This window comes from Eptatretus burgeri, chromosome 18, assembly GCF_056783735.1.
Source record: "Eptatretus burgeri isolate ZD-2024b chromosome 18, Ebu_testis_v1, whole genome shotgun sequence".
Lineage (NCBI taxonomy): Eukaryota > Metazoa > Chordata > Myxini > Myxiniformes > Myxinidae > Eptatretus > Eptatretus burgeri.
In genome coordinates this window covers 46,909,890-46,930,316 of record NC_140978.1, presented here as the reverse complement: position 1 = coordinate 46,930,316, position 20,427 = coordinate 46,909,890, and the positions used below count along the sequence as shown (strand labels likewise).

The following is a 20,427-nucleotide window of genomic DNA, read 5'->3' as shown; positions in this document are numbered from 1 at the left end:
GATGATCGGCCATAAAATCCATGAACTGTAGTGCGACATAGCTAGGTTTGTTATCAAAAAAAAAATTCACTGGATTAATGAGGCCTGTGTTAATATTCACAATACATGGATCGATACTGTAGCTGTGGTTGACAGGAAAATACAAAAGAGGCCAAAATATCGCAAAATGTCGTTTTGGTTTCATGACCGAAAGTGTACAATAGTTTCTAAAACTATGTTACATACATGATAAATGCTGACAATGTTGATATCAAAACTTTCCAGGTTAATTTCCCAACAAAATAACACCAACTAGTTTGGAAAATAATCTAACATCATTCATTAATAAACACAAGACAATGTTACCCCGACCTTTTGTATGGCTGACAGAAAGTGAACAATTGCTGTCATTTGGAGTCACATTTTCATTAAACCTGGTTAACAACGACGTGCTGATATTGAAATCCTTCCATGGGAACTGATATTATGACATGTTTAGATTCATATTCACCAGTCTATTCATTAACTGCACACAATAGGACGTGCATTGCCCTTCCTTACCTAATCATAGTACGAGGGGTGCCGTGATGACGGCGTATCACTTGTAGATGGGCAGTGGCATTTCTACACATTATATTCCACTCACGAGGGACACCTGCACTGGACAATTCACTTGATTCCTCATCATCTATCGTGGTGGATGGGTTTCGGCAGATATCATCATACGTGCATGCACCTGTGCATTTTAACCACTTGGATCTGCAGGTACATCTTGCACTTGCACAGTTTTTACGTTTACAGGACCCAATGTCCATGAATTCCTGGGATAGGGGGTCGCCTACCATCAACCGTGGGTGAAATTTACCACTGGTATGATCCTTGTACCATCCATTGTCAATGGGAAAAACGTTATCAGGAGAAGGATCGTTTGGAAAATACCAAACCTGGCTGTCGTAGTGGGCACGTTTGGTGTGATGGGTAAGACATCCCTGGGTTGGAGAAAGCTTTTGTCGATCTTTGGTGTTTTCCTGAAACAGCATGTAATGCACATCATTGATTGCTGCAGCATTCGTGTTTGGCAAGTAGACTCATCAAATCGACGCCTCCACATGTTTCTCAGTGCCCTCAGAGAGAACTCGGCATCCAAAATTGTTCGATAGAGCCGCATGATTCTGGAATGTCTTCCATGCCCACTCAGTCGACTGGCAGTGTCACATCCTGTTGAGGTACTGTATGATATGCTGGGATGTTCTTTCAGAGAGTTTGAGTAAACTCGATGGCACGGACAGAAATAAAGCGTTGCTGTTGTGCAGTGCCTGTTCTCCTATACATCTCTTGACTCAGTTGTGCTGCAAAGTCAACTAAGAGCACCAACACATTTGTGTCTCCACATGAGATGAGATGTTCGAACCCTGCTTGACAGGCTGCCTCTGCATGTGGTATCATGTGTGTATCAGCCTCTTGAGTTGATTCAAGTCGATGGACATCTGCTCCTTAGGATGATTCTGCAGTAGTTTCATCAGTAATGCCTCCAGATGTGATTAACTCACAATTTTTGCAAAGTATCCTTTGCTTTGATCATAATTTGCGCACTCAGAAATTCACTCCGATTTGATTTGTTGTCTGGGAAGTCGATGAATTGTTTCCAGCTGACAGGCAAAGGAATGTCACTGCCATCAATCTCATGGCATGTAGATCTGGTGGACCTGCTTGGACCTGCTCGAATACCAGATTTGATTGAATCTTTCCTGTATCTATCAAACTCTTTTTGTGTCCATCAAAGATAAAATCTGCCCTCGAGCATCCTTCAAGGAAATGACTGCATACTGCATTGCTGAATGAATCAGTAAGATCCCCAAATGTCTTTGACCCTGTTGGTTTTCCATTCACTTGTAGCAAAGCTTCACCATCAATAACGTTGCAAGTTTTGAGTTTCAGCTGTGTCTGCAATGGTGAGTGGGACTGGTGATAGTTCATGACACAAAAGCTTTTTGAGATCCATCTCACGTCCAGCATCTTTGGCCACCAGAAATCGCTGAAAGGGCACTCTGTCCACTTTTACCGTTTTGCCCCTTTGTGTCAGATCTTTTTGTTCTCAACAGTGTGTATTGTTTTGAGACTTACACTTTGTGATCGTTTCAGCTTTGCGTGGAACCCCACTTTCTTTGGACAAACCCAGGTCTCCAAAAACTCTGATCTTGTTTTCTCTGTGTGTTTGCACTGTGAGCAAAGCAGTCTTGATGCTTTCAGTGGTAATGTCCCAAGTAGTAAGGCATGTCAAGTATTGAGTGTTTGGCGTAAAGACTGAGAATCATTCAAGTTGATCCACCAGCTTTTGAACATCTTCTCCGTCTCTATTGATCCTTGAAGTGCCAATATCCTTGTTGGCAGAAGGTGCATATTCTGTATGTTCTATGATTAAGCCAAACATGACGGATGCCTCATCAACAAAACGGCTATCCTCATTGTATGTCAAGCACCACTTGGCCCTGGCACCGTCTTATCGGGTCATCCATACGAGACCACCTGTCACCTTGACAACCATGTTCACATGTTCCAACGCCAAGTCAGTACTGATCTGATTGAATGTTTTGTGTGTAATTTTCACAACCAAGTTTCCATCTGCGAACTGCTGGTACACATTTGGATTGGAAATTTCCAGCTGGTGTACATCTGCTGCATACACTGTTTCCCATCTCGTATAGTTCATATGGTTGTAAGTGGGCAAACCATGGCAACATGGAAAGAAAGGTACATTTATGCATCTGTCAATCACCTGTGTATTCCACACATAAAAACTGTATCAATATTATACACAACCATTTTCATGTAGTGTCTCCAGTAGAGGATTGTTGGTGACAATGTTTCATCATACTGCTCCACTAATTACAGTAGATGCACATTGTTCACTTCATATACCAGCTGTTGTATTATTTCAGATGGGGTATCCTGCTCCTCGCTGTCATTCAAGGACTTTGCTCGTTACTCAGATAGCCTTCGGATATCTGCATCATAAAGTCCTTGGTCTTTAGTTCACATGATTAGCCAAACAGCCTAAATTGTAAGCTTGTGTGCTCGGATTGTTCAGTTGTACGATTTGGCTGACATGTTGTTACTAGCTGTCCCCCCCCCCCCAACGGCTGACTGCACTTTCTGCCGACACTTATTAAAGACCAGAGTCTGTGTCATGCTGCCTGATAGCTTTCATGAAGTTCTTCGCAATATGGAAGGTTCCAAAACGAAGATCTTCCGACAAACAAAATGTAGAAAGATTTAAAGCAAATAAATAAAAAAATTTTTAAATGTTCATTTGTCCCATTCGCACATCGTTTCAGACTCCAGACATCGCTGGACGGTGTTTAGTATGACCCAGCCAGCCATACCTTTTCAACCATTGACTTGGAGTGCTTGCTCGAGTGCTTAATAGTGGTGGGCAGCTCGATTTCAAATTCCTCAATTCCAACGATGGAATTCAAAGGAATCGAGAAGCGAGTGGAATCGACATCGATTCAGAGTAATTCCTACTTCATAGACAGAAGCGTTTTGCTTCAAGGAAATTTTTTTTCATCCCTGTCAGGCATTCTCCAGTTACACAAGGCCTGGTAACGTCTTAACAGAAAAGAAAAAGAAAAACGCCCCATGGGGCGTCCCGTTTGCAATATAGCAGCAAAAGTAAGTCAGTTGCAAACTAAACACACCCCAAGGACGTGTTCCTGTTAAATGAACAGCAAGGCATTTAGAGTTGGCCGGTAAAATGTGTCGATTGCTTTGCTGATTAATGTTTAGGCAACACATCGACTGACAAAGTTTTGACAACATGTCGTTTAAAAGGTCTAGAAGTGAAGTTTGGAACTATTTTGGGAAGGTTAAAGAAAACAAGTCTGCTTTCACAATCAACAATTAAAAGCACTTTTACCCCGGTAACACCATAGTACGCTGCCTTCCCATGCCCCACCACTTCTCACCCTGTGCTCCCCTCCCTTCTGGCTCCCCACTCTTCTCCCCTACCCCCATCCTCACTCTCCCCTCTCTTTCCACCCTCCTGTCTTCCCCCATTGTCTCCATCTCCATCTCCTACCTTCTCCTCCCCCTGTCCATCCTAGTATTCTCATCAGCAAAGCGAAAGTGTGTGTGTGTGTGTGTGTGTGTGTGTGTGTGTGTGTGTGTGTGTGTGTGTGTGTGTGTGTGTGTGTGTGTGTGTGTGTGTGTGTGTGTGTGTGTGTGTGTGTGTGTGTGTGTGTGTGTGTGTGTGTGTGTGTCCTCCATAAATGCAAAACCATGAATCTTAGCAGCCCCAAACTTTGCATGTAAAATATGGGAACTGCTCCAAGAGAGAACATGAATGAAGATCGGATGTTTGGGTGAATTTAAACACCCCTTGTGAAGATCATTAACAGCTTATAGTCAGGTTCCTTCCGTAATTTCGTTGGAATTTTTTGGAGAGTAGCAAACCTATAGATTTTTGAGAAGTTTAAAATCTATATAAATAAAAAAAAATGATGTTTCACATTTTTTCAACGTTTGGAAAGGTCATTTTGGGGTGAAAAACGCTTTTTTTGAATTCCAATTTTTAAAAAAATCTGAAACAATACAAAATAACCAACTGATGATGGATTACTGTTAAATGGCCAACAATGGATTTTATAAGATAATAAAATGTTGCATTTTGACTGTCGGTTGCCATGGAAACAGCATTTTTGGAGTGGAATTGCCATTTTTATATATATGTTTTTAAATTATATTTTCCATCGGATGGCCTAAATAATTGTTAAATATGGTGACCATGACTAACTTACACATAAGTATCATGATTTTCAAGTATTGGAACAGTTGGTTGCCATGGAAACGGCCATCTGTGCAATGAAACATTGTTGTGTCTGTTGTTCAATATCAGAAGATTTCGGCACCTTCAGTAGTAAAACGTTTCATTTTAAGTTTTTGTAGTTTGTTGTATTGTAAGTGTGATCTTGTAGGGAACATAGGTGACACCACGTCGCAATGCCATGCCATCGCATCAGGTTACAGTCGCTGGGCGTGGCATGACGTCGTGATGTGACGCGGCGCGCGTCCAAGCACGTGCAGCACTATGACGTCATTTTCAGTACGCTTCGTTTATTCTCGATTTATTCATGACAGTTTACTTGGGAGCTTCGTTTCATTCATTCGGTTTTCAACAGCTTTCTTCCTTTTTTCGGTAATTTGTGATCGCCTTAGAGGTGGATGTACCTTTTTATCATTTTATGTTCTTCTGTATAAGGTAGGATTATGGTTTGAATGGCCACGGGGTTGGAGGTTTAAATTGCGTTTCCTGTTCGGCTAGGAGTTGGAAGTCAGGCAGTCGTCATGTTATAGCTATGTGCTTATCCTTTTTCTATTGTTTCGGGTTGATCTTTAAATATCTATGGGCGCCAGTGAAGAAGGAGAAGAACAGAATGTACATGTCTGGCAATACAACACTAGCAATCAAGATCAGGGACAAGACAGTAGATCTAAAAGAAACCAAGGATTTGTGTGGTAGATTGATGGTACTCTCCAGATCCAGCAGGGACGTCGACCAGAAGGATGCAATTGGCAACTCTGAATTCACTGTGACACCGAAGGCCCTGTTTGCACCAAACGGTAGCTTACTGTCATGCACCGACAAGTCAAAGCTAATCCACAACTTGGAGAAGTTTGCCCACAAGGAACCGTCTTTACCAGAAGATGAGCTTGAAGCCACACACATGGAACCAGCACCTGCTGATGCTGTAATTGATGGCAGTACTTGCATGAAGGTCGCAGTCGTGGATGGAATGGTAGTTGTCCAGAAAATGACCAAGAAACCAGCAATGGTTGTGACAGTGAAGGACCTCAGTGAATGTTTCAATGATAGGGTGATGAGTCGGACCAGAGACTTCGACCATGCAATTCTTGTTTTTGATACATACAAGCAAGATTCCCTCAAGAACACAACCAGAGACAAACGACATCAAGGAAAGGCACCAGTCCAATATCAGGTCAAGGCTGATACCAATATCAAACACATCGCGATGAGTCGATTTCTGTCCCATGATCAAACCAAGGCTGATCTGACGGAGTACTTGGCAGAGAAAACTCCAGAATACAACCGCGATTCAACAAAGGTGGTAGTCGTTTCGGCATCTGGGCGGACGTCGAGCAACAGGGGTCTCCAATTTGAGGCGAATAACCATGAGGAGGCCGATACGTTGATGATCCAGCAAGCAATAGCTGCATCACAGCAACCACACGGGAGATATTGAGCTGACGATATTCTCACCTGATACGGATGTTCTGGTTCTTGCCATAGCAAGCTATCATCTCCTGCCAAGACAAACATCTATCTCAATGGCATCTAGCATTGTCAAAAATTGAGCCAATCTGGAAGGCCCTAGGTGAGGAGAGAGCCCAGGCATTGCCGGCCTTCCACGCATTCATAGGTGCCGATAATACTGGGCGGTTCCTCGACATGGTAAGGCAAAGTGGTTCCAGTGCTACTTGAAGGCCGATGACGACATGCTAGATGCCTTTGCTATGCTCTGTAAGGATGCTGAACTGTCAGAGGACCTATACACAACTTTAGCAAGATTTGTCTGTTCAGGTTATTGTCCAAGTGGTGTCAATATTTCCAGCATCCCTGAACTTTGGTGGCATCTCTTCTGTAAGAACATGGCTGAGAATGACAAGTTACCACCAACTGTCGGTGCTCTGAGGCAGCATATCATGCGGGTACATATCCAGACATACGTTTGGGGTCAAGCAGCAATTTCTCAGCAAACATTTCTTGATCCATTAAAGAATGGCTTCCACAAGGACACGAGTGGTCAACTCAAACCAACAACAACAGACATTCTCCCTGCACCAAAGGCAATTATCGAGATGATAAGGTGCCAGTGCAAGACAGAATGTTCATCACAGAGATGTTCCTGCAGGGCCAAGAACTTAACATGCACCGATCTTTGGACGGGGTGAGAATGCAGCACATTGTGTGAGAATGACGAGGACTCAAACATTGAACGCATCACCACGATAGTGATGATGACGATGGCAATGATGAGTGACATTAGAGACAGTGATGCCAATTGGCTACAAACTCATATTTGACATTAAGTACATTTCGCTGATCACCATATTCATGTGTTACTTGTTTCAAGATTTGAAAGCAATACATTAAATAAACAATAATTTGACCAAATGATAGCAATTTCCATGGCAACCATTGCTCAAAATACAGATATGTGTATTCTGTATTAAGAACTGTCCTCTAGTTAACAATTATGCATCATCAGTTGCTTGCTTGTGATTAATTTTGAATTTTCAGAGCTGAATTTAAAAAAAACGGGTTTTTACCCAAAAACGACCTATTTGACCACATTATATGCATTGAAAAAATGTCAAACATGGATTTTCTGTTTTGGTATTGTTTAAGCTTTCCAAAAATGTTGGGGTTAACTACTCTCCCAAAAAATTCCAACGAACGTCAAATTATGGGCACAAGGAACCTGACTGTTATCTCCGTGGAAGGCTTATCCTTGGTCTTCGTCACCATTTTGATTCAGCCTATTCAAACATGCCTTGCCTTGTAAACACGATCTACTGTCAGGTCCTCTTTAAAGTACAGTATATCATCAAAATATTATTTCGGATTGCAGAATCGGATCTCGTGAACTAAATAAGTGTCTTTATCTGGAGTGAAATTTGAAAATTTACCAAATTAGCGATTATTATAACAAAGTGTATTGAATAAAGCAAAGCATTAAACTCAACTTTTTCTTCTGTTCGGACAATTATATCGGGTGAAGAAAATATTAAGGAATGTGCAAAAAGTGGAGCTCCATTGAGCGCAACAAAAATAATCAATCAACTGGATTGCCGTGCTCAACAAGCTGCTTATGCAAGCCATGGCGATACAGTCCACAGGAGTCCTTTTGTTTGGCAATTACGTACCCAATTTTCTTTTTCACCATTTTATGCGATCTGCTTTCATGACAATATTATAATATAAATATGCTAAAAGCTGCTGCAAAATGTTGAAAGTCGGCAGTTGCTGCAAACGAAGAGGTACGTAGACACCACACACACACACACACACACACACACACACACACACACACACACACACACACACACACACACACACACACACACACACACACACACACACACACACACACACACACACACACACACACACACACACAAATGACTCTCTGCTGGGGGGGGGGGTGTGCGTACCTGCATGCTTGGTGATGTGTGTGGTGCACGGGTTTTGTGGGCGTGTGATCCGAACAAGTACCTGGGCCCGTTGTGCATGGCGCCGTGGAGGAGGTGACGTAGCCATCTCGCGAACCATGTGCTTCTGCATGATGGGAGTGGACGTGCTGCGGCGCCGAAGCTACGCGAGGAGCGGACGTGCTGTGGCGCCGAAGGCACGCGAGGAGCGGAAGTGCCGCGGCGCCGAAGGCACGCGAGGAGTGGACGTGCTGCGGCGCCGAAGCTATGCGAGGAGCGGATGTGCTGTGGCGCCGAAGGCACGCGAGGAGCGGAAGTGCCACGACGCCGAAGCCACGCGAGGAGCGGACGTGCCACGGCGTGGTGAAAACCAGCACATGTTCAAGTGAAAGGATGAGTATTATCGCCAGTGTGCATGCACGATTAGCATGGATATCTTGGTTCCACGTCGAGATGTCACCATTGTCGAGAGGTTAAAATACCTTTCATGGAGTCAGTAGGGATCAATAGGTAGATTATAAAATACAGAAATGGATCTACATCTGGTGGACAAAATGAGACCTCAGGTGTTCAGGTGTTCTGGTGTAAATTAGGACTTGTGAGGTGTGTTTAAATAAATATATAGTTATTAAAATCGACAAAAGCGTACGGTATGTATGTCCGAGTAATACCGTCTTGGCCGGAACTCAAAGCAGGCAATGTGTGTGTGTGTGTGTGTGTGTGTGTGTGTGTGTGTGTGTGTGTGTGTGTGTGTGTGTGTTCACGTGTGTAAGTCTGTGTGCGTGTGTGTGCGTGTACGTACGTCTGTGTACGTCTGTGTGTACGTGTATGTACGTATGTGTGTATATGTATGTGTGTACGTGTGTGTGTGTATATGTATGTACGTGTGTGTGTGTATGTATATGTACGTGTGTGTGTGTATGTGTACGTGTGTGTGTGTATGTATATGTACGTGTGTGTGTATGTGTGTGTGTGTATATGTACGTGTGTGTGTATATGTGTATATGTACGTGTGTGTGTATATGTGTATATGTACGTGTGTGTGTATATGTGTATATGTACGTGTGTGTGTATATGTACGTGTGTGTGTGTATGTGTACGTGTGTGTGTATGTATATGTACGTGTGTGTATGTGTGTGTATGTGTATATGTACGTGTGTGTGTATATGTACGTGTGTGTGTGTGTACGTACGTGTGTGTGTATATGTACGTGTGTGTATATGTACGTGTGTGTGTGTACGTACGTGTGTGTGTATGTACGTGTGTGTGTATATGTACGTGTGTGTGTGTGTGTGTATATATGTACGTGTGTGTGTATATGTACGTGTGTGTGTATATGTACGTGTGTGTGTATATGTACGTGTGTGTGTATATGTACGTGTGTGTGTATATGTACGTGTGTGTGTATATGTACGTGTGTGTGTGTACGTGTGTGTGTGTGTGTCCGTGCGTGTACGTGTGTGAACGTGTATGTACGTGTGTGTGTATATGTACGTGTGTGTGTGTATATGTATATGTACTGTGTGTGTATGTGTGTGTGTATATGTACGTGTGTGTATATTTACGTGTGTGTGTACGTGTGTGTGTATGTACGTGTGTGTGTGTGTGTGTGTGTGTGTGTACGTGTGTGTGTGTGTATATGTACGTGTGTGTGTGTGTGTACGTGTGTGTGTGTGTGTACGTGTGTGTGTGTGTACGTGTGTGTGTGTGTATATGTACGTGTGTGTGTGTGTACGTGTGTGTGTGTGTGTGTATATACGTGTGTGTACAAGGAATGCATAAACTGGGCATCACTTACACGTCGACACTGAGCTTGTGACAAAACGGAACCGGCTCAAGGCCTGGACGGCAGTTTTGATAGTCGACCCTCGTGCGTGCCTGCGTCACGCTGATTAATCACGTGGGAGGTGGCTCGCTGCACTGCGGTTCAAGGATCACCCGAATCGGGGTTCGCCTCGAGCACATCGAGCAATCCCCAAACTAGTCACAAGGCACGTCGCCTGCACGGTCACATACTCACTCATCACTCACAAGGGACACAAAGAACGAGCAATGAAGGAGAAAACAACCCCGAACCCCGAGAGCCATTGAACACCACTCACCGCTTCCGTGCACAGGACGCCCGGCGGAACGCTCCGATCGCCTGAGGGTCCAAAGGAAAAGGTGAACACAGTTCTGTCGAGGTGGACACCCCGGGCCTGTGGATGTCACGCCTTAACGGGCGACGTGCGAGGCCTACCGGCTATCTGGCATCACTGGCTGCGCTGCACACATCACCTCGTCCCCCCAACCCCCCACCCGCCTTGTGAGCGCAGCTGATCATCCGCCCAGCACCGGGTCCCGTCACGCATCACGTCCTCAGAACGAACAATTAATATATCCTTCGAACTGTAACCTCAAAGATCGATGAACGTGAAGGATTGGGAACCATCGACGGATAACAATCATCCGTGAGGGACGTGTGAGGATTTCGACCATTTAACGGAATCACTGCTTGGAGTCGCGATCAGACCCCCCCCCAATGGAGTCGAATTTGGTTGAGTCCATTGACGAAGGGGGTGGGGGGGTGGGGAGGAGGTGGATGAGGTCCATCAGAAGAGGGAACGATGGGACGATTTAAGGATACCCGTCCAGACAAAGAGACCCGCGGACGATTTAACGTCACGATCTTCCTGAGAATTATGTTTATTTTCGTGGATTCAGTAAATGTAGTTACTGTAACGGGAAATTCAATCAAAATGGTCGAATCTCACCGCAGACAAAAAAGAGCGGGCGGATCCTTAATCATTCCACCCGATGGACCCTCGTGGGACATGACGTTCACTCTCCATGACTTCATTCCCTCAAAAATACAACACGTTCTTTTACACCACACACACTACACACTACACACTACACACTACACACTACACACTACACACTACACCACACACTACACACAACACCACACACTACACACTACACCACTACACACTACACACTATACACTATACACTATACACTACACTATACACTACACTATACACTACACTATACACTACACTATACACTATACACTACACTATACACTACACTATACACTACACTATACACTACACTACACTATACACTACACTACACTACACTACACACTACACACTACACACCACACTACACACCACACTACACACCACCACACACCACACACTACACCACACCACACCACACACTACACCACACACTACACCACACACTACACACTACACCACACACTACACACACCACACTACACACTACACTATACACTACTATACACTACACTACACACTACACTACACACTACACTATACACTACACTACACACTACACTATACACTACACTACACCACACACTACACTACTATACACTACACCACACACTACACTACGCCACACACTACACACTACACACTACACCACACTACGCCACACCACAGCACGCCACACCACGCCACACCACACCACGCCACGCCACACACACATGTACACACATGTACACACACGTACGTACACACACACACACACACACAATCTACAAATACACACACATACACTCAATCTACAAATACACACACATACACTCAATCTACAAATACACACACACACACACATACACTCACAATCCACAAATACACACACACACACACACACACACACATCCACACATAATCTACAAATACACACACACACACACACACACACAATCTACAAATACACACACATACACTCAATCTACAAATACACACACCCCCACACATACACTCACAATCCACAAATACACACACACACACACACACACACACACACACATCCACACATAATCTACAAATACACACACACACACACACACACACAATCTACAAATACACACACACACACACACACACACACACACACACATCCACACATAATCTACAAATACACACACACACACACACACATCCACACATAATCTACAAATACACACACACACACACACACACATCCACACATAATCTACAAATACACACACACACACACACACACACACACACACACATCCACACATAATCTACAAATACACACACACACACACACACACACACACACACACACACACACATCCACACATAATCTACAAATACACACACACACACACACACACACACACACACACATCCACACATAATCTACAAATACACACACACACACACACACACACACACACACACACACACACACACACACACACACACACACACACACACACACACACATATAATCTACAAATACACACGCAAACACAAACACAAACACAAGCCTGGTGTTGGTTTAATGGTTCGGGTGGTAGGCCTGGGATCCTTGGGTCCTGAGTTCAAATCCCCCTTGGTTGTTGAATTAATACCAGGTGGAGAAAACTCGACCTGTCATCCTTCCGAGGTCGGCAAAATGAGTGCCAGCATGCTGGTATACTGTGTCGGAGTGGCGACCCGTCCAGGATTGTGTCCAATAGCCAAGGAGACTGCTGAGGCAGCACCAACGCTCTGCGCAGAGTATGGTCCCAATGTCCTCTCCTGTTTATGTATATGCGTTTGTGCGTGTATACATCAGATGTACCTCCTGACTTTTACGGTGAGCATCGCCGCGGATTATGTCTCACACAGTAAAACCGCATAATCCCCACAGAACAATACGCCATGTATGTATATATTAAAGGATACACCAGGGGCCGGCTATCAAAATAAATAAAGCAAAAATAAATAAATAATTTAAAACTATCACATTCAGAAAAACAAATAGCACAGCAATAATCAATAAATGGCTTTAAACCACCTCAAATAAATAAACAAGTATAGCACAGCAAAAATAAATAAATAATTTCAAATTATCACATTGAGACAAACAAATAGCACAGCAATAAACAATAAATAACTTAAAACCACCACAATTAAATAAACAAACAAAGCACAGCAATAATAAATAAATAATTTTAAATTATGACAATTAAATAAACAAACAAACAGCATTGCAATAATCAAAAATAACTTTAAACCACAACAATTAAATAAACAATCAAAGCAGAGCAATAATAAATAAATAATTTTAAATTATCACAATTAAATAAACAAACAAATAGCATAGCAATAATCAAAAATAACTTTAAACCACAACAATTAAATAAACAAACAAAGCAGAGCAATAATAAATAAATAATTAAAAACTCCCATAATTAAATAAACAAACAAATGATATAGTACAGCAATAATAAATAAATAATTTTAAACGATCACAATCAGATAAACAAACATAGCCAAGCAATAATAAATAAATCATTTAAAACCACCACAATTAAATAAACAGAGCACAGCAATAATAAATTACATAAAACTATCACAATCAGATAAACAAACACAGCACAGCAATAATAAATAACATAAAACTATCATAATCAGATAAACAAACACAGCACAGGCATAATAAATATATAACCTAAAACGATCACAATCAGATAAACAAACACAGCACAGCAATAATAAATAATATAAAACTATCACAATCAGATAAACAAACACAGCACAAGCATAATAAATAATGTAAAACTATCACAATCAGATAAACAAACACAGCACAGAGTTAATAAATATATTTATACTATCAAAATCAGATAAACATCAATTTATTATCATAAATTATTAAAGTCAGGTCAGGTTCGATCTGTGACCTGCTACAGGTACCATGTAAACCTGTACTAACCTGTTCCATGGTCGGGTTGGCGGCGACTAAACCGTCTCCCCCACCAGGTTTTCTGGTAAGGAGGGTGTTTGGATATGGACACCCAGCAGGATTAAAAACAAAACCTGTCAAAGGGCGGAGGAGCTCCTTGTGAGCCAACGGCCATCCATATCTAGTGCCCAACTGTGTCTGCGGACGTCCTCCTGCAGTTGGGTCACTTCTTATTAGGAGGTTGGTGGCAGGATTTGCACTCCAGCCACCGTAAAACCCTTCATTCCGCAAAACGCAAAAACGCAAAAAAATCTGAAAACCCACTCCGTGGGAGTACCTCCGGTACAGCTTCCCTTCGCAGGGCAGCTCACCGGATGACGGGATTGGGGCAAAGCCTTCGGGACCCCCAATCTTTGACAGGAGGGAAACCACGGGGTAACATCCCTGGGTCAGATTGCGGGAGAGTGTGTCGGAGTGGTGTTGAGGTGTCGTCCACCAGACGGCGGTCTCCTTGGGTTAACCTGAGGCGGTCCCTTCGGGTGGGTGCCTGGAATGTCCTATCCCTAAGAGAGGATGATCACCTGTCTCTGTTATCATCTGAGCTCAAGCGTTTGGACATCGGGATTGCAGCTCTCTCTGAGGTTCGGAGACCGGATTGCGGCGAGATAATGGTGGGTGGTTACACCTACTATTGGTCTGGTCGCTCTGATGGTTACCATACCCAAGGAGTTGCTGCAGCTGTGTCCAATAAGCTGACCCAAATGATAATTGAGGTAACACCGGTCAATGAGCGTATTATGAGATTAAGGATTCGTCACTCCTTAGGTGTCATTTCCCTGGTCTCTGTTTATGCTCCGACTGAGGCGAGTGATCTCACCATGAAGGATGCATTCTACGCCACACTCGAGTCTGTGGTTGATCAGTGCCCCAGACGAGATACACTTCTAGTCTTGGGGGATTTCAATGCATCGACTGGAACTGATAGGGACGGTTATGAGGTGTGTGTTGGTCCCCATGGGTCAGGAACTATGAACCAGAATAGCACTAAGTTCCTTGACTTTGCAAGAAGTCATGGACTTAGGGTGGCTGGTTCATGGTTTCAGCGCCCACAAGCTCATCGCTGGACTTGGTATTCCAACGCTGGCGGTGTGGCAAAGGAGATTGACCATGTCCTCATTGACGGTCGTTGGAGGATGATCCAGAACTGCAGGGTCTACCGGAGTGCTCAGTTCCTCAATACTGACCACAGGCTTGTTGTAGCAACTCTAAAGCTGCACCTTAAATCCTGGAGAATGGTACCATCCCAGCCGAGGCTGGATGTTGCCAAGCTCAGGGATGAGAGAGTAGCTGAGGAGTTTGCGAACAGGCTGAGTGGACACTTGGGGGGTCTGGGTGCTTTGGGGGGTCCTGAAGAGTTGTGGAGCGCCTTCAAGACCACCGTCCTTGATGTTGCCGGTGGATGCCTTGGAGCACACCGCAGGGCAAAGAAGAATTTTGTCTCTCAAGGGACACTGGATACCATTGACCAAAGTCGCAGGGCCAGGCTGAATGGCAGAGCTGAGCTGTTCAGGGAGCTGAGGCGTAAAACTGTACGTGCACTGAGGGTGGACAAGGAGGCCTATGTGCGAGGAATCTGTGAGGGGGTAGAGCATCACCTGTGGACAGGTGATTCTCGTCCCGCTTACAGGGGAATTCGCGCATTACGTTCATCCAAGCCCATCCCTCGGAGCACTACAATTCGAGCAGAGAGTGGTAGGCTCTTGACAGAAGAGTCTGAAGTGAAGGCCCGCTGGGCCGGTTACTTTGAGCGGTTGTACCAGGCTGATCCCCCAACTGTCGAGTTGGACGTCAAGGGTGTTACAATCCCTGTTTCTGACCCTCGAATCAACTGTGGTCCACCTACGCTTGTGGAAACACGGGCTGCGGTGAACCAGTTGAAATGGGGCAAAGCTCCAGGGATCTGTGGCATCCATGCCGAACTTCTCAAGGCTGGTGGAAATGCTGCACTCGTGTCGTTGCATGCAGTTTTGTGCTCTGCCTGGAACACAGGCATCATCCCAACTGACTGGAAGAGGGGCCTTGTTGTCCCTCTCTGGAAAGGGAAGGGTGATCGCCAAGACTGCAACAACTACCGAGGGGTGACGCTGCTCTAAGTGCCGGGCAAGGTCTTTGCTCGGATAATTCTCGATAGGGTTCGCCACCATCTGCTTGAGCACCAGCGTCCAGAGCAGTCAGGCTTTACACCAAAGAGGTCAACGATTGACCGTATCCTTGCACTTCGTGTCCTCACCGAACGCAGACGAGAGTTTCGGCAGGGGCTGCTTGCAGCCTATGTTGATCTCTGTAAAGCGTTCGATTCATTGAATCGGGATGTCCTCTGGAGGATTCTTGGTCTTCGGGGGTGCCACCAAAACTGATCGATCTGATGTCTGAACTCTACTCTGGTACTGAGAGTGCTGTGAAGTGTGGTGGTACCATCTCTGACTTATTTCCTGTTGTTACTGGAGTTCGTCAGGGATGTGTACTTGCCCCCACACTTTTCAGCACTTGTATGGACTGGATTCTAGGGAGGATGTCGGAGAGATCAAGTTGCGGTGCGTCATTTGGGAATGTCAAGATCTCGGACCTTGACTTTGCAGATGATGCAGTCATCTTTGCAGAGACTTTAGACATCCTCTTGGGGGCCCTCGAGGTGCTAAATGAGGAGTCGGAGCCGTTGGGATTACGGGTTTCTTGGGTCAAAACTAAGAACCAGGCTTTTGGTGACATCTTGGATGCTGCTGTCCTGTCTGTGTCTGTTTGTGGTGAGGATGTTGAGGTCATGGAGAGATTCACTTACCTTGGCAGTGATATTCATGTCTCTGCTGGCTGCGAGTCAGAGGTCAATAGACGTCTGGGTCGGGCCTGGGGAGTCATGGATTCACTGGATCATGGGGTGTGGCGCTGCCGGTACCTGTGCGGGAGGACGAAAGTCCGAGTCTTCAGGTCCTTGGTACTTCCAGTCTTGCTCTATGGGTGCGAGACTTGGACTCTGACCAAGGATCTGAGACGGAGACTTAATTCCTTTGGTACCAGGTCTCTTCGGAGAATCCTTGGCTATCGCTGGTCGGATTTTGTGTCCAACGAGCGGTTGCTGAGAGAGACTCGGATGAGATTTGTTACCTGCATAGTCCGTGAGCGTCAGTTGTGGCTGTATGGACATGTGGCTCGTTTTCCTGACTCTGATCCTGCTCACCAGATTCTCTCAGCAAGGGAGTCTCATGAGTGGAGGAGGCCAGTGGGTCGACCACGTTCCTCATGGTTGCAACAGGTTGACCATCATCTCAAGGAGATGGGGATGGGCCTGGCATCTGCCTGGGGGATGGCCAGACGGAGGCCCCTGGAGTACCGGCGGAAAGTGGACGCAGCGACGTGCTGTTCTGACACATGCTCCCATACCTGACCTGACCTGAACTTAAAACCACCACAATTAAATAAACAAACAAAGCACAGCAATAATAAATAAATAATTTTAAATTATGACAATTAAATAAACAAACAAACAGCATTGGAATAATTAAAAATAACTTTAAACCACAACAATTAAATAAACAATCAAAGCAGAGCAATAATAAATAAATAATTTTAAATTATCACAATTAAATAAACAAACAAATAGCATAGCAATAATCAAAAATAACTTTAAACCACAACAATTAAATAAACAAACAAAGCAGAGCAATAATAAATAAATAATTAAAAACTCCCATAATTAAATAAACAAACAAATGATATAGTACAGCAATAATAAATAAATAATTTTAAACGATCACAATCAGATAAACAAACATAGCCAAGCAATAATAAATAAATCATTTAAAACCACCACAATTAAATAAACAGAGCACAGCAATAATAAATTACATAAAACTATCACAATCAGATAAACAAACACAGCACAGCAATAATAAATAACATAAAACTATCATAATCAGATAAACAAACACAGCACAGGCATAATAAATATATAACCTAAAACGATCACAATCAGATAAACAAACACAGCACAGCAATAACAAATAACTTAAAACTAACACAATCAGATAAACAAACACAGCACAGCAATAATAGATACATAACATAAAGCTATCACAATCAGACAAACAAACACAGCAGAGCAATAATAAATAAATCATTTAAAACCACTACAATAAAGCAAACAAACTCAGCACAGCAATAATAAATAACATAAAACTATCACAATCAGCTAAACAAACACAGCACAGCAATAATAAATAACTTTAAACTATCACAATCAGATAAACAATCACAGCACAGCAATAATAAATTACATAAAACTATCACAATCAGATAAACAAACACAGCACAAGCATAATAAATAATGTAAAACTATCACAATCAGATAAACAAACACAGCACAGCAATAATAAATAACTTTAAACTATCACAATCAGATAAACAAACACAGCACAGCAATAATAAATATATTTAAACGATCACAATCAGATAAACAAACACAGCACAGGCATAATAAATATATAACCTAAAACGATCACAATCAGATAAACAAACACTGCACAGCAATAATAAATATATAACCTAAAACAATCACAATCAGATGAACAAACACAGCACAGCAATAATAAATATATAACCTCAAACGATCACAATCAGATAAACAAACACAGCACAGGCATAATAAATATATAACCTAAAACGATCACAATCAGATAAACAAACACTGCACAGCAATAATAAATATATAACCTAAAACGATCACAATCAGATAAACAAACACTGCACAGCAATAATAAATATATAACCTAAAACTATCACAATCAGATGAACAAACACAGCACAGCAATAATAAATATATAACCTAAAACGATCACAATCAGATAAACAAACACAACACAGCAATAATAAATAACATAACACTATCACAATCAGATAAACAAACACAGCACAGCAATAATAAATAACGTAAAACTATCACAATCAGATAAACAAACACAGCACAAGCATAATAAATAATGTAAAACTATCACAATCAGATAAACAAACACAGCACAGCAATAATAAATAACATAAAACTATCACAATCAGATAAACAAACACAGCACAAGCATAATAAATAATGTAAAACTATCACAATCAGATAAACAAACACAGCACAGCAATAATGAATATATTTATACTATCAAAATCAGATAAACAAACACAGCACAGCAATAATAAATAGATAACCTAAAACGATCACAATCAGAAAAACAAACACAGCACAACAATAATAAATATATAACTTAAAACGATCACAATCAGATCAACAAACACAACACAGCAATAATAAATAACTTAAAACTATCGCAATCAGATAAACAAACACAACACAAGCATTATAAATAATGTAAAACTATCACAATCAGATAAACAAACAGCACAGCAATAATAAATATATTTAAACTATCAAAATCAGATAAACAAACACAGCACAGGCATAATAAATATATAACTTGAAACAATCACAATCAGATAAGCAAACACAGCACAGCAATAATAAATATATAACCTAAAATGATCACAATCAGATAAACAAACACAGCACAGCAATAATAAATATATAACTTAAAACGATCACAATCAGATAAACAAACATAGCACAGCAATAATAAATAGATAACCTAAAACGATCACAATCAGAAAAACAAACACAGCACAACAATAATAAATATATAACTTAAAACGATCACAATCAGATCAACAAACACAACACAGCAATAATAAATAACTTAAAACTATCGCAATCAGATAAACAAACACAACACAAGCATTATAAATAATGTAAAACTATCACAATCAGATAAACAAACAGCACAGCAATAATAAATATATTTAAACTATCAAAATCAGATAAACAAACACAGCACAGGCATAATAAATATATAACTTGAAACAATCACAATCAGATAAGCAAACACAGCACAGCAATAATAAATATATAACCTAAAATGATCACAATCAGATAAACAAACACAGCACAGCAATAATAAATATATAACTTAAAACGATCACAATCAGATAAACAAACATAGCACAGCAATAATAAATATATAACCTAAAACGATCACAATCAGAAAAACAAACACAGCACAACAATAATAAATATATAACCTTAATCGATCACAATCAGATCAACAAACACAACACAGCAATAATAAATAACTTAAAACTATCGCAATCAGATAAACAAACACAGCACAGGCATAATAAATATATAATCTAAAACTATCACAATCATATAAACAAACACAGCACAGCAATAATAAATAACTTAAAACGAACACAATCAGATAAACAAACACAGCACAGCAATAATAAATAACATAAAACTATCATAATCAGATAAACAAACACAGCACAGCAATAATAAATAATGTAAAACTATCACAATCAGATAAACAAACACAGCACAAGCATAATAAATAATGTAAAACTATC

The 20,427-nt window shown here is 42.0% G+C and overlaps 1 protein-coding gene across 6 annotated transcripts in view; it reads right to left on the bottom strand.

The window, feature by feature from the left end:
* The window catches only part of TRIM2 (tripartite motif containing 2), a 154,635-nt gene extending 143,929 nt beyond the window's left edge, over positions 1-10,706 (bottom strand). For 3 of the 6 annotated variants that reach the window (XM_085864518.1, XM_085864520.1, XM_085864522.1), the window contains exon 1: positions 10,311-10,705. The gene's annotated coding sequence lies outside the window, so the exon portion shown is untranslated. Of the gene's footprint in view, positions 1-10,006; positions 10,209-10,310 lie in introns of all 6 variants that reach the window. The other 3 variants (XM_085864521.1, XM_085864523.1, XM_085864519.1) reach the window with 2 other exon arrangements.
* Positions 10,707-20,427: the final 9,721 nt, after the last annotated feature.